We start from the raw sequence: 12,712 nt of genomic DNA, 5'->3' as shown, positions 1-12,712 counted from the left end.
TGTGGTAGCCGTTTCTCAGGCTCCCTCTCCGGAACCGAACCCTAATTCCCCGTTACCCGTTGTCACCATGGTAGGCGGGTTAGATACCATCGACAGTTGATAGGGCAGAAACCTGAATAGATCGTCGCCGTCACGGAGGACGTGCGATCGGCCCGAGGTCACCTAGAGTCGCCAAGTCTAGGACGGGGCTGGCGCCGCAGCGGGCCCGGAGACCCGCCGCGGACCAGGGCTCCCCGGATTGGTTTTAAGTCTGATAAATGCACGCCTTCCTGGAGGGCAGCGCTCTTGGGCACGTATTAGCTCTAGAATTGCCACAGTTATCCGAGTAGCACATCATCAATGCGGAACGATCAAAGGAACCATAACTGATTTAATGAGCCATTCGCAGTTTCACCGTAAAGAATAGTCAGTACTTAGACATGCATGGCTTAATCTTTAAAACAAGCATATACTACTGGCAGGATCAACCAGGTAGCCGAGCTCTGAGGGGTAGACTCTTGGAGTCAGGCTCCGTGAGCTAATGGGAACGCTCGTTGCTGCTGCTGCTACCGCAGCGCTTCTCCGCCGCCGGAGAAGACCTCGCAGACAACATTGGATGGAGCTTAGGGCAGGGGGGCAAGAAAGATGCTCTCGGTCCCTTCCAAGGACCCGAAAAAGCCTTCCCTTCCCCTCCCTCTCGCAGTCGCTGGCTTTCCCCACTCAGTTCAGCCAAGAAGTGGCGCTCGACTCTCACCTCCATCAGCACCTCCGAAGCTCGGACAGCTCCTGTAGGCTGCGCATAGAAGGAAAGCATTGGACGCTCAACTTCAGCACCTCGAGTGTCGGACGGCTCCACCACCACCTCTCCACACTGTTAAGCGAGAGAGACGATAGGAGCCGTCGCGACGTACCCATGCAGCGCCGCCCGCCAACGCAGAGAGGAGCGGAGGGGATCGGGCGCCAGGTCCGGGGGAAGGCTGGGAGGGAAGCTACGGCGCTGCTACCCAGCTTTCAACCCTGCGGGACCGGTGCTCCGCTCCTATCGCTCCGGCGAACAGGGTCCGCTACGCTTTCAACACCAGCGCCCGGCAGAGGGCTTGGAGAAGGCTCGCGCGGATCCTCGGTTCGGATCGCCTGGCTTCGCGGGAGCGGCCTTCGGCTAGGGCCGACGACGGCCGGACCGAGCAGATTTGGACCGGGGTGCGGGGCGAGTACCTGCCTCTCTCACGAAGGGAGTGTCACCGGTAAGAAGCCTCTTCCCACGTCTGCTTGCCGACTTACGCTCGCCCCGACGAGAGGCCCAACCGAAAGAGTGGAAAGGGGCAGAGATTTCCAGGGTCGCCCCACCAGGGATGCAATACCCCAGTGCAGACAGTCGGCCCTGCCCCGAACCTACTCGGTGGTTTGAAGGTTAACCTCTTGGGGAAAAGCAGCGATTCGCCTCGCGGTGCGTGCCTCCGCGGATCTAAACCCCCTCGATCGATGTGGGGCCAGAGGACCCCTTTTCCCCGTACGAAACTGTCAGCTCACCATGGGCTCGACGTCCGTGGGTCGGGGAGTTGAGCGCTTACGCGCGGCGGGACCTTATAACCTGCAGCGGCTGAGGAGCGAAGATTTCCAGGGTGGGCCCCCGGGGATGCCATACCCCGAGCAGCCTGTCGGCCCCGCTCCTAGCACGCTGGCAAGCAATGGAGTCTTCCCCGCGGCAGCCACCGCCCTCGCCCTAGCCTCGCCGTCGGTCGATGAAGAACGTCGTTCGCCCTTCCTCTGCTCGGGATTTGGAAACGGCCTGGCCTTCGCCTACTCCGTCGGGCAACTGCCTTCCGCCAGCCCCTTCCCTCGAATCCCCTTCTTCCATTTTAGACCCGATCAGGGGATTGGTCAGCCCAGCCCTGGGGTAAGAAGAGGGGTTGGGGTCGGTTCGGCTTCGGGTGCCCCGCTCGGCCAAAGGTTCCCCTCGCTTTGGAAGCACGCGAGGTCGCGGAGGGTGTCGGGGTTATTTTCGGCTCCCTGGCTTCGCGGGAGCGGCCTTCGGCTAGGGCCGACGCCGTCCGGCCCGCGCAGATTTGGACCGGGGTCCGGGGCGAGTACCTGCCTCTCTCACGAAAGGAGTGTCACCGGTAAGAAGCCTCTTCCCACGTCTGCTTGCCGACTTACGCTCGCCCCGACGAGAGGCCCAACCGAAGGAGTGGAAAGGGGCAGAGATTTCCAGGGTCGCCCCACCAGGGATGCAATACCCCAGTGCAGACTGTCGGCCCTGCCCCGAACCTACTCGGTGGTTTGAAGGTTAACCTCTTGGGGAAAGCAGCGATTCGCCTCGCGGTGCGTGCCTCCGCGGATCTAAACCCCCTCGATCGATGTGGGGCCAGAGGACCCCTTTTCCCCGTACGAAACGGCCGGCTCACCATGGGCTCGACATCCGTGGGTCGGAGAGTTGAGCGCTTACGCGCGGCGGGACCTTATAACCTGCAGCGGCTGAGGAGCGAAGATTTCCAGGGTGGGCCCCCGGGGATGCCATACCCCGAGCAGCCAGTCGGCCCCGCTCCTAGCGCGCTGACGAGCAATGGAGTCTTCCCCGCGGCAGCCACCGCCCTCGCCTCGCCGTCGGTCGATGAAGAGCCGAGTTCGCCCTCCTCTGCTCGGGACTCGGAAACGGCCTGGCCTTCGCCTACTCCGTCGGGCAACTGCCTTCCGCCAGCCCCTTCCCTCGAATCCCCTTCTTCCATTTTAGACCCGATCAGGGGATTGGTCAGCCCAGCCCTGGGGTAAGAAGAGGGGTTGGGGTCGGTTCGGCTTCCGGTGCCCCGCTCGGCCAAAGGTCCCCTCGCTTTGGAAGCAGAGGGTGCCGGGGTTATTTTCGGCTTGACGCCTAGTCCGGTCCCTGCCGGTTCCCGTCGAGGCCCGCGGTCAAAACCAGCTCCCCGGCTGTCGGAGCCGGAGCCCCGCAGCCCGAGCGGACGCACCGAGTCCCTCATGTAAGGGATAGCCGCCCCTACGGAACGGCCCGGACTGGGACCAGGCACCCCCAGGCGCCGAAGGGGTGGGTCGGCCGTGTTGCCGAAGCTTAGCCGGCGCTGATGACCGCAGCCCCTAACGATGCCCACAGGCGGGGGAGCCAAGGAGAGCACTAGGAAGACGTGGCGGGGTCGGACGGCTCAATTTCCAGGGTGGGACCCCGGGGGTTCAGTACCCCGGGCATCCGGTCGGTTTCGCCGGCGCGACCCCAAGCCTTCCACGGCCCCCTTCGTGGGTGCAGGGATACCGAGCAGGGTGCAGGCTTAGACGCCAATTCCCCAGAAGTTTTAGGGATAGGGTTTGTCCGGGCGCCACCGCAGCGACAACCTCGCAAGAAGCTCTCTTCCACAAAAGCACGGGCAACGTTCGTGTGCGAGTGTTGGTCTCCCATGGTCTACCGACTCCCCCGGGCGGCCCAAGCGTTACGCCCACGGCCGGGCCCTCGAGCAGGCGCACCCCTGGTGCCTCTCGTAAGGGAAGGCTACGGTCCTCAACCCCTCGTATGGCGGGGAGGGCGCATTTGAAACGCTAAAGGACGAGCCCTGTTCGGGACCTGGCGGGGATCCGCGGATTGGCGAGAGGGATGGGTCTGCCGTTGGTCAGAGGGGACGCACCCCTGGGACGCAGTTTGGCATTAGCGACCGATGGCCCATCTACGACCATGTACTCCGGGAGCGCCAAGGAGGACGCGGGTGGGCTTTGGGGGCAGACTCAATTTCCAGGGTCTGGGCGCCGGGGGTGCAATACCCTTAAGCGCTCATGTCGGTTTCGTCTGCCGCCCGCCTCTGGCCCGGCTCCTAGTGACGGGTGCTGTGAACGTGCGATCGTGCTTGCGGTTGAAGAGTTCAAAGGCTACCGCTGGGGATAACACGCCCGGGGAATTTAGAAACCCCCCCTCCGCTACAATCTCTGCTTCTGCCGGACTCGGAGGGGAGCCGCCCCGGGGGCGACCGCTCCCTCTCCTCTTCCGCGGCGTGCCGCGCGCTTCGCCGTCAGCAGCGGAGCGAACCTTTTTCTCGGTCCGCAGCTCTTCAGGCGTAGGCGGGCAGCGCTAACAGGGTACACTGGGGACCACTCGACCGCAACCGCTCCTCCGACCGACGAGCATACCTACCGCGGATACGCCACGGTGGGTCTAAGCCTCGTCGCCGCCGCGAGGAGCAGGCGGGAGCCGTCCCTTTTCGTGCTGCGGAAATAAACCGTGGACACAGAGGTGTGTCTGCGCTCTCCGACCGGGCGGGGGGCGATTGGACTTGCCCGAGGGACACTAGGCGAGGCGCTGCCGCGGGAGCCGGAGCTCCGCGCTGGACGCTGCCGCCGCCAACGCCGCCGCCCCCCACCCACGGTACGGTGGAGTACGCCCGTTCCATACGCTTCGTAGCAAACCTCAGCCGAAGCAGAGAGTCCTACCGCTGTGGCAGGAGCGGGGCCGTGCGAGGACCACACTGGCACCGCGCTACACAACCTTAGGCAGAGGACGACAGCCGCTCACGGGGAGCGGGGGATTGATGCGCGACCAAGACTGAGGCTAAGGAACGCTTTACCATAAACCGGCCGGGGCCAATACCCCTGACCGAGCAAAGTGCCCTGCCCCGCCGGATCGCGCTGTGTCAGATCGATCAAAAGAGCGGAGAGCCGAGACTCTACCGCTGGGAGTTTGTGGAGAACGGCCTGGCTTGCGTCCCGTCCTCCCGCCCTCGACCTCACATGGCTAGCCTCACCCGCCGGGAGCCACCCCATTGGGGACCGTAGGGCGGAGAAGGGGTCTCCGCGTCCGGAATTTACTTGTGGAGAACGGCCTGGCTTACGTCCCGTCCTCCCGCCCTCGACCTCACATGGCTAGCCTCACCCGCCGGGCGCCACCCCATTGGGGACCGTAGGGCGGAGAAGGGGTCTCCGCGTCCGGAATTTACTTGTGGAGAACGGCCTGGCTTACGTCCCGTCCTCCCGCCCTCGACCTCACACGGCTAGCCTCACCCGCCGGGCGCCACCCCATTGGGGACCGTAGGGCGGAGAAGGGGTCTCCGCGTCCGGAATTTACTTGTGGAGAACGGCCTGGCTTACGTCCCGTCCTCCCGCCCTCGACCTCACATGGCTAGCCTCACCCGCCGGGCGCCACCCCATTGGGGACCGTAGGGCGGAGAAGGGGTCTCCGCGTACGGAATTTCTTGTGGAGAACGGCCTGGCTTACGTCCCGTCCTCCCATGGCTAGCCTCACCCGCCGGGCGCCACCCCATTGGGGACCGTAGGGCGGAGAAGGGGTCTCCGCGTCCGGAATTTCTTGTGGAGAACGGCCTGGCTTACGTCCCGTCCTCCCGCCCTCGACCTCACATGGCTAGCCTACCCCGCCGGGCGCCGCTCCATTGGGGATACGGTACGGCAAAGCGCGACGCCGCACGATGCCAACACTTTGTGCAAAAACCTGGCAGAGTCGACCAAAACCTCGCTTCTTTGACCGGTATTTTTGATGCTTTTCTCTGCCGCCGAAGGTGCACTGAGGGTCGGATCGCCCAAAATTTTTACCGGTCGTTTTGGTCTGCGGTTCTTCCGAGAGGTGCCCGCCTGACAGTTCTTTTTCAGCAGCCTCCGAAAGGCCATCCAGCGGGCAAGCCAGGGGTTGGCAGCCGCCGGCGGTGAGCCTTCCCCGGCCGGGGCAGACGGCTCCGACCGCAAAATTTTTTCGACTTTCGCCGAGGCCAAAACCCCATGCACTTTTAAAGCCTGCCCGCAGCGCCGTCTCCTGTCAGACGTCCCTTGCCGCCTGCGGTGGTCCTCGCCCGGCAGAGAGAAGCCGGAGTCGCCCCCTCTCCGGTTCTTTTTCACCATTCCGGAGCTCTGAAATCTGCCGGACACCGAGTGACCGAGGACGCTTCCAGGAGGGCGGCAGCGAGAGGCAGAGTGCCACCGGTCGGGTCGCCGGTTCTCCCACACTTTGAAAATTTTTCGCTTGTTCTGGTGGGATGGAGAGAGAGCGTGGCTTATGCGCCCTCTGCCCCGCGGTCCGCCCTGGCTGGCCTTACGCCGGTGGTTCGCCAGGCCACCGGCACCTTGTACGGCGGGGACGGCGTGGCTTATGCGCCCGTCAACCCACCTACTCGCCCCGGCTAGCCTTTTACCCGGAGGGCGCCACGCTCCGGGTACCAGTGAGCGGCACGAACCCAGTCATACCATGCCGCTCACCTCGCGCCCTCTCCGGCCTCCGCCGCGGAGACCTCCCGCTAGGACCTGCGGGGGGCGATTTCTGCCAAAATCTACAAAGTCCCCGATGGTTAAGGACGTAGACTGTTGAGCGGGACCTACACACTCTTGTAGCCGATGGGGCTCGCCATTTCCCGCAGAAAATGGACCACCTCCCGCAGAGGAACATGAAATGCCCCTTCCCGCGGGACCCGAAGGACCGCTCTGTCCGAGCAGGCCTCCAGGACCACGGCACGCAAAAGCGACTCAGTCCCGCTGGCATTACGGATCTGACTTAGTGCAAAAACCAGGCAGAGTCGACCAAAACCTCCCTTCTTTGACCGGTGTTTTTGTTGCTTTTCTCTGCCGCCGAAGGTGCACTGAGGGTCGGATCGCCCAAAATTTTTACCGGTCGTTTTGGTCTGCGGTTCTTCCGAGAGGTGCCCGCCTGACAGTTCTTTTTCAGCAGCCTCCGAAAGGGCATCCAGCGGGCAAGCCAGGGGTTGGCAGCCGCCGGCGGTGAGCCTTCCCCGGCCGGGGCAGACAGCTCCGACCGCAAAATTTTTTCGACTTTCGCCGAGGCCAAAACCCCATGCACTTTTAAAGCCTGCCCGCAGCGCCGTCTCCTGGCAGACGTCCCTTGCCGCCTGCGGTGGTCCTCGCCCGGCAGAGAGAAGCCGGATTCGCCCTCTCACCGGTTCTTTTTCACCATTCCGGAGCTCTGAAATCTGCCGGACACCGAGTGACCGAGGACGCTTCCAGGAGGGCGGCAGCGAGAGGCAGAGTGCCACCGGTCGGGAAGCCGGTTCTCCCACACTTTGAAATTTTTTCGCTTGTTCTGGTGGGATGGAGAGAGAGCGTGGCTTATGCGCCCTCTGCCCCGCGGTACGCCCTTGGCTAGCCTTACGCCGGTGGTTCGCCAGGCCACCGGCACCTTGTACAGCGGGGACGGCGTGGCTTATGCGCCCTCTGCCCCTCGGTACGCCCTTGGCTAGCCTTACGCCGGTGGTTCGCCAGGCCACCGGCACCTTGTACGGCGGGGACGGCGTTGCTTATGCGCCCGTCAATCCACCTACTCGCCCCGGCTAGCCTTTTACCCGGAGGGCGCCACGCTCCGGGTAGCAGTGAGCGGCACGAGCCCAGTCATACCATGCCGCTCACCTCGCACCTTTTCCGGCCTCCGCCGCGGAGACCTCCCGCTCTGTTCTGCGGAGAGCGATTTTGGGCAAAATCTACAAAGTCCCCGATGGTTAAGGACGTAGACTGTTGAGCGGGACCTACACACTCTTGTAGCCGAAGGGGCTCGCCATTTCCCGCAGAAAATGGATCACCTCCCGCAGAGGAACATGAAATGCCCCTTCCCGCGGGACCCGAAGGACCACTCTGTCCGAGCAGGCTTCCAGGACCACGGCACGCAAGAGCGACTCAGTCCCGCTGGCATTACGGATCTGACTTAGTGCAAAAACCTGGCAGAGTCGACCAAAACTCCCCTTCTCTGACCGGTATTTTTGTTGCTTTTCTCTGCCGCCGAAGGTGCACTACGGGTCGAATCGCCCAAAATTTTTACCGGTCGTTTTGGTCTGCGGTTCTTCCGAGAGGTGCCCGCCTGACAGTTCTTTTTCAGCAGCCTCCGAAAGGCCATCCAGCGGGCAAGCCAGGGGTTGGCAGCCGCCGGAGGTGAGCCTTCCCCGGCCGGGGCAGACAGCTCCGACCGCATAATTTTTTCGACTTTCTCCGAGGCCAAAACCCCATGCACTTTTAAAGCCTGCCCGCAGCGCCGTCTCCTGTCAGACGTCCCCGCCGCCTGCGGTGGTCCTCGCCCGGCAGAGAGAAGCCGGAGTCGCCCTCTCTCCGGTTCTTTTTCACCATTCCGGAGCTCTTAAATCTGCCGTACTCCGAGTGACCGAGGACGCTTCCAGGACGGCGGCAGCGAGAGGCAGAGTGCAACCGGTCGGGAAGCCGGTTCTCCCACACTTTGAAAATTTTTCGCTTGTGCTGGTGGGATGGAGAGAGAGCGTGGCTTATGCGCCCTCTGCCCCGCGGTACGCCCTTGGCTAGCCTTACGCCGGTGGTTCGCCAGGCCACCGGCACCTTGTACGGCGGGGACGGCGTTGCTTATGCGCCCGTCATCCCACCTACTCGCCCCGGCTAGCCTTTTACCCGGAGGGCGCCACGCTCCGGGTAGCAGTGAGCGGCACGAGCCCAGTCATACCATGCCGCTCACCTCGCACCTTTTCCGGCCTCCGCCGCGGAGACCTCACGCTCTGTTCTGCGGAGAGCGATTTTGGGCAAAATCTACAAAGTCCCCGATGGTTAAGGACGTAGACTGTTGAGCGGGACCTACACACTCTTGTAGCCGAAGGGGCTCGCCATTTCCCGCAGAAAATGGATCACCTCCCGCAGAGGAACATGAAATGCCCCTTCCCGCGGGACCCGCAGGACCGCTCTGTCCGAGCAGGCCTCCAGGACCACGGCACGCAAAAGCGACTCAGTCCCGCTGGCATTACGGATCTGACTTAGTGCAAAAACCTGGCAGAGTCGACCAAAACTCCCCTTCTCTGACCGGTATTTTTGTTGCTTTTCTCTGCCGCCGAAGGTGCACTACGGGTCGGATCGCCCAAAATTTTTACCGGTCGTTTTGGTCTGCGGTTCTTCCGAGAGGTGCCCGCCTGACAGTTCTTTTTCAGAAGCCTCCGAAAGGGCATCCAGCGGGCAAGCCAGGGGTTGGCAGCCGCCGGCGGTGAGCCTTCCCCGGCCGGGGCAGAAAGCTCCGACCGCATAATTTTTTCGACTTTTGCCGAGGCCAAAACCCCATGCACTTTTAAAGCCTGCCCGCAGCGCCGTCTCCTGTCAGACGTCCCCGCCGCCTGCGGTGGTCCTCGCCCGGCAGAGAGAAGCCGGAGTCGCCCTCTCTCCGGTTCTTTTTCACCATTCCGGAGCTCTTAAATCTGCCGTACTCCGAGTGACCGAGGACGCTTCCAGGAGGGCGGCAGCGAGAGGCAGAGTGCCACCGGTCGGGAAGCCGGTTCTCCCACACTTTGAAAATATTTCGCTTGTGCTGGTGGGATGGAGAGAGAGCGTGGCTTATGCGCCCTCTGCCCCGCGGTACGCCCTGGCTAGCCTTACGCCGGTGGTTCGCCAGGCCACCGGCACCTTGTACGGCGGGGACGGCGTTGCTTATGCGCCCGTCATCCCACCTACTCGCCCCGGCTAGCCTTTTACCCGGAGGGCGCCACGCTCCGGGTAGCAGTGAGCGGCACGAGCCCAGTCATACCATGCCGCTCACCTCGCACCTTTTCCGGCCTCCGCCGCGGAGACCTCACGCTCTGTTCTGCGGAGAGCGATTTTGGGCAAAATCTACAAAGTCCCCGATGGTTAAGGACGTAGACTGTTGAGCGGGACCTACACACTCTTGTAGCCGAAGGGGCTCGCCATTTCCCGCAGAAAATGGATCACCTCCCGCAGAGGAACATGAAATGCCCCTTCCCGCGGGACCCGAAGGACCGCTCTGTCCGAGCAGGCCTCCAGGACCACGGCACGCAAAAGCGACTCAGTCCCGCTGGCATTACGGATCTGACTTAGTGCAAAAACCTGGCAGAGTCGACCAAAACTCCCCTTCTCTGACCGGTATTTTTGTTGCTTTTCTCTGCCGCCGAAGGTGCACTACGGGTCGGATCGCCCAAAATTTTTACCGGTCGTTTTGGTCTGCGGTTCTTCCGAGAGGTGCCCGCCTGACAGTTCTTTTTCAGCAGCCTCCGAAAGGGCATCCAGCGGGCAAGCCAGGGGTTGGCAGCCGCCGGCGGTGAGCCTTCCCCGGCCGGGGCAGAAAGCTCCGACCGCATAATTTTTTCGACTTTCGCCGAGGCCAAAAGCCCAGGCACTTTTAAAGCCTGCCCGCAGCGCCGCCTCCTGTCAGAGGTCCCCGCCGCCTGCGGTGGTCCTCGCCCGGCAGAGAGAAGCCGGAGTCGCCCTCTCTCCGGTTCTTTTTCACCATTCCGGAGCTCTTAAATCTGCCGTACTCCGAGTGACCGAGGACGCTTCCAGGAGGGCGGCAGAGAGAGGCAGAGTGCCACCGGTCGGGAAGCCGGTTCTCCCACACTTTGAAAATTTTTCGCTTGTGCTGGTGGGATGGAGAGAGAGCGTGGCTTATGCGCCCTCTGCCCCGCGGTACGCCCTGGCTAGCCTTACGCCGGTGGTTCGCCAGGCCACCGGCACCTTGTACGGCGGGGACGGCGTTGCTTATGCGCCCGTCAACCCACCTACTCGCCCCGGCTAGCTTTTTACCCGGAGGGCGCCACGCTCCGGGTAGCAGTGAGCGGCACGAGCCCAGTCATACCATGCCGCTCACCTCGCACCTTTTCCGGCCTCCGCCGCGGAGACCTCACGCTCTGTTCTGCGGAGAGCGATTTTGGGCAAAATCTACAAAGTCCCCGATGGTTAAGGACGTAGACTGTTGAGCGGGACCTACACACTCTTGTAGCCGAAGGGGCTCGCCATTTCCCGCAGAAAATGGATCACCTCCCGCAGAGGAACATGAAATGCCCCTTCCCGCGGGACCCGAAGGACCGCTCTGTCCGAGCAGGCCTCCAGGACCACGGCACGCAAAAGCGACTCAGTCCCGCTGGCATTACGGATCTGACTTAGTGCAAAAACCTGGCAGAGTCGACCAAAACTCCCCTTCTCTGACCGGTATTTTTGCTGCTTTTCTCTGCCGCCGAAGGTGCACTACGTGTCGGATCGCCCAAAATTTTTACCGGTCGTTTTGGTCTGCGGTTCTTCCGAGAGGTGCCCGCCTGACAGTTCTTTTTCAGCAGCCTCCGAAAGGGCATCCAGCGGGCAAGCCAGGGGTTGGCAGCCGCCGGCGGTGAGCCTTCCCCGGCCGGGGCAGACAGCTCCGACCGCATAATTTTTTCGAACTTCTCCGAGGTCAAAATCCCAGGCACTCCGACGGAAGGTCCGCCGCGCGTCTCCCGTCTGACGTCCCCGCCGCTCGCGGTGGTCCTCGCCCGGCAGGGAGCTGCCGGATTCGCCCTCTTACCGGTTCTTTTTCACCTTTCCGGAGCTCTGATATCTGCCGCACACACAGTGACCGAGGACGCTTCCAGGAGGGCGGCAGCGAGAGGCAGAGTGCCACCGGGCGGGTCCTCGGTTCTCCCACACTTAGAAAATTTTTGCGCTTGTGCTGGTGCGAGGACGTAGGTCTTTCGACCGGGGCAAGCCTGGAGGGCGGTAGCCGGGATTGGCGCCCTATTCCCGGCTAGCTCTCGGAGGCTTCACCCGGTTGGAGGTTGGAGCTCCGACTTCCATGGGCATGTTCCTCACCGGGACCTACGACCAAGTGTGGCCGAGGGACAGTGACACATTCCCGGGTAGCCTGAGTGGCTGCTCCCGCTGAGCTACTTCCATGGGCACTATTCCTCCCCGGGACTTGCCGCCAAGTCTTGGCCGGGGGACAGTGACACATTCCCGGGTAGCCTGAGTGGCTGCTCCCGCTGAGCTCTTACTTCCATGGGCATGTTCCTCACCGGGACCAACTACCAAGTGTGGCCGGGTTTCGAGCTCCAAACTCGGCTTGCACTTGGTCGCTTGGGGGGTCCCCTCCGCTCCGGGAAGGGCGCCCTCCAGCGGGCAGACGAGGGTACTTCTAGTCTGCCCGAGCTCCATGGGGCCCCTCTCGCCCCTAGGCTCCCCGCCCAGGGTTCCAGGGTCCCGGATAAAGCCACCCTGCCGAGTTCGGTATAGGGTACCGGGCCTGGCTGGAATCACGCCGGGATCGGTGAGACCTCCTCGGCCGCGGCTCAGCCTCCAAACTCCCTTTCGCGGTTCTCTTCCCTTCAACTTCCATGGGCATGTTCCACACCGGGACCTCCGACCAAGTGTGGCCGGGGAACAGTCACCCATGCCCGGGTAGCCTCAGCGGCTGCTCCCGCTGAGGTCAACTTGGAGGTTGGAGCTCCGACTTCCATGGGCACTATTCCTCCCCGGGACCTGCCGCCAAGTCTGGCCGGGGGACAGTGACACATTCCCGGGTAGCCCTGAGCGGCTGCTCCCGCTGAACTCTTACTTCCATGGGCATGTTCCTCATCAGGAACCAACGACCAAGTGTGGCCCAGGGACAGTGACACATTCCCGGGTAGCCTGAGTGGCTGCTCCCGCTGAGCTACTTCCATGAGCACTATTCCTCCCCGGGACCTGCCGCCAAGTCTGGCCGGGGGACAGTGACACATTCCCGGGTAGCCTGAGCGGCTGCTCCCGCTGAGCTACTTCCATGGGCACTATTCCTCCCCGGGACTTGCCGCCAAGTCTTGGCCGGGGGACAGTGACACATTGCCGGGTAGCCTGAGTGGCTGCTCCCGCTGAGCTCTTACTTCCATGGGCATGTTCCTCACCGGGACATACTACCAAGTGTGGCCGGGTTTCGAGCTCCAAACTCGGCTTGCACTTGGTCGCTTGGGGGTCCCCTCCGCTCCGGGAAGGGCGCCCTCCAGCGGGCAGACGAGGGTACTTCTAGTCTGCCCGAGCTCCATGGGGCCCCTCTCGC

At 63.0% G+C, this 12,712-nt stretch overlaps 1 non-coding gene across 1 annotated transcript in view; it reads right to left on the bottom strand.

Annotated features, from left to right (window-relative positions):
• The window catches only part of LOC140107082 (18S ribosomal RNA), a 1,883-nt gene extending 1,409 nt beyond the window's left edge, over window positions 1-474 (bottom strand). Inside the window, exon 1 of the ribosomal RNA XR_011850994.1 lies at window positions 1-474. This exon is cut by the window's left edge and continues 1,409 nt beyond it. This is a non-coding gene — a ribosomal RNA (18S ribosomal RNA).
• Between the last annotated feature and the right edge of the window lie 12,238 nt (window positions 475-12,712).

Source organism: Engystomops pustulosus, unplaced genomic scaffold, assembly GCF_040894005.1.
Source record: "Engystomops pustulosus unplaced genomic scaffold, aEngPut4.maternal MAT_SCAFFOLD_111, whole genome shotgun sequence".
In the NCBI taxonomy this organism is placed as follows: domain Eukaryota; kingdom Metazoa; phylum Chordata; class Amphibia; order Anura; family Leptodactylidae; genus Engystomops; species Engystomops pustulosus.
Note: the sequence above shows the minus strand (reverse complement) of the source record. Positions and strands in the feature narration are given on the sequence as shown.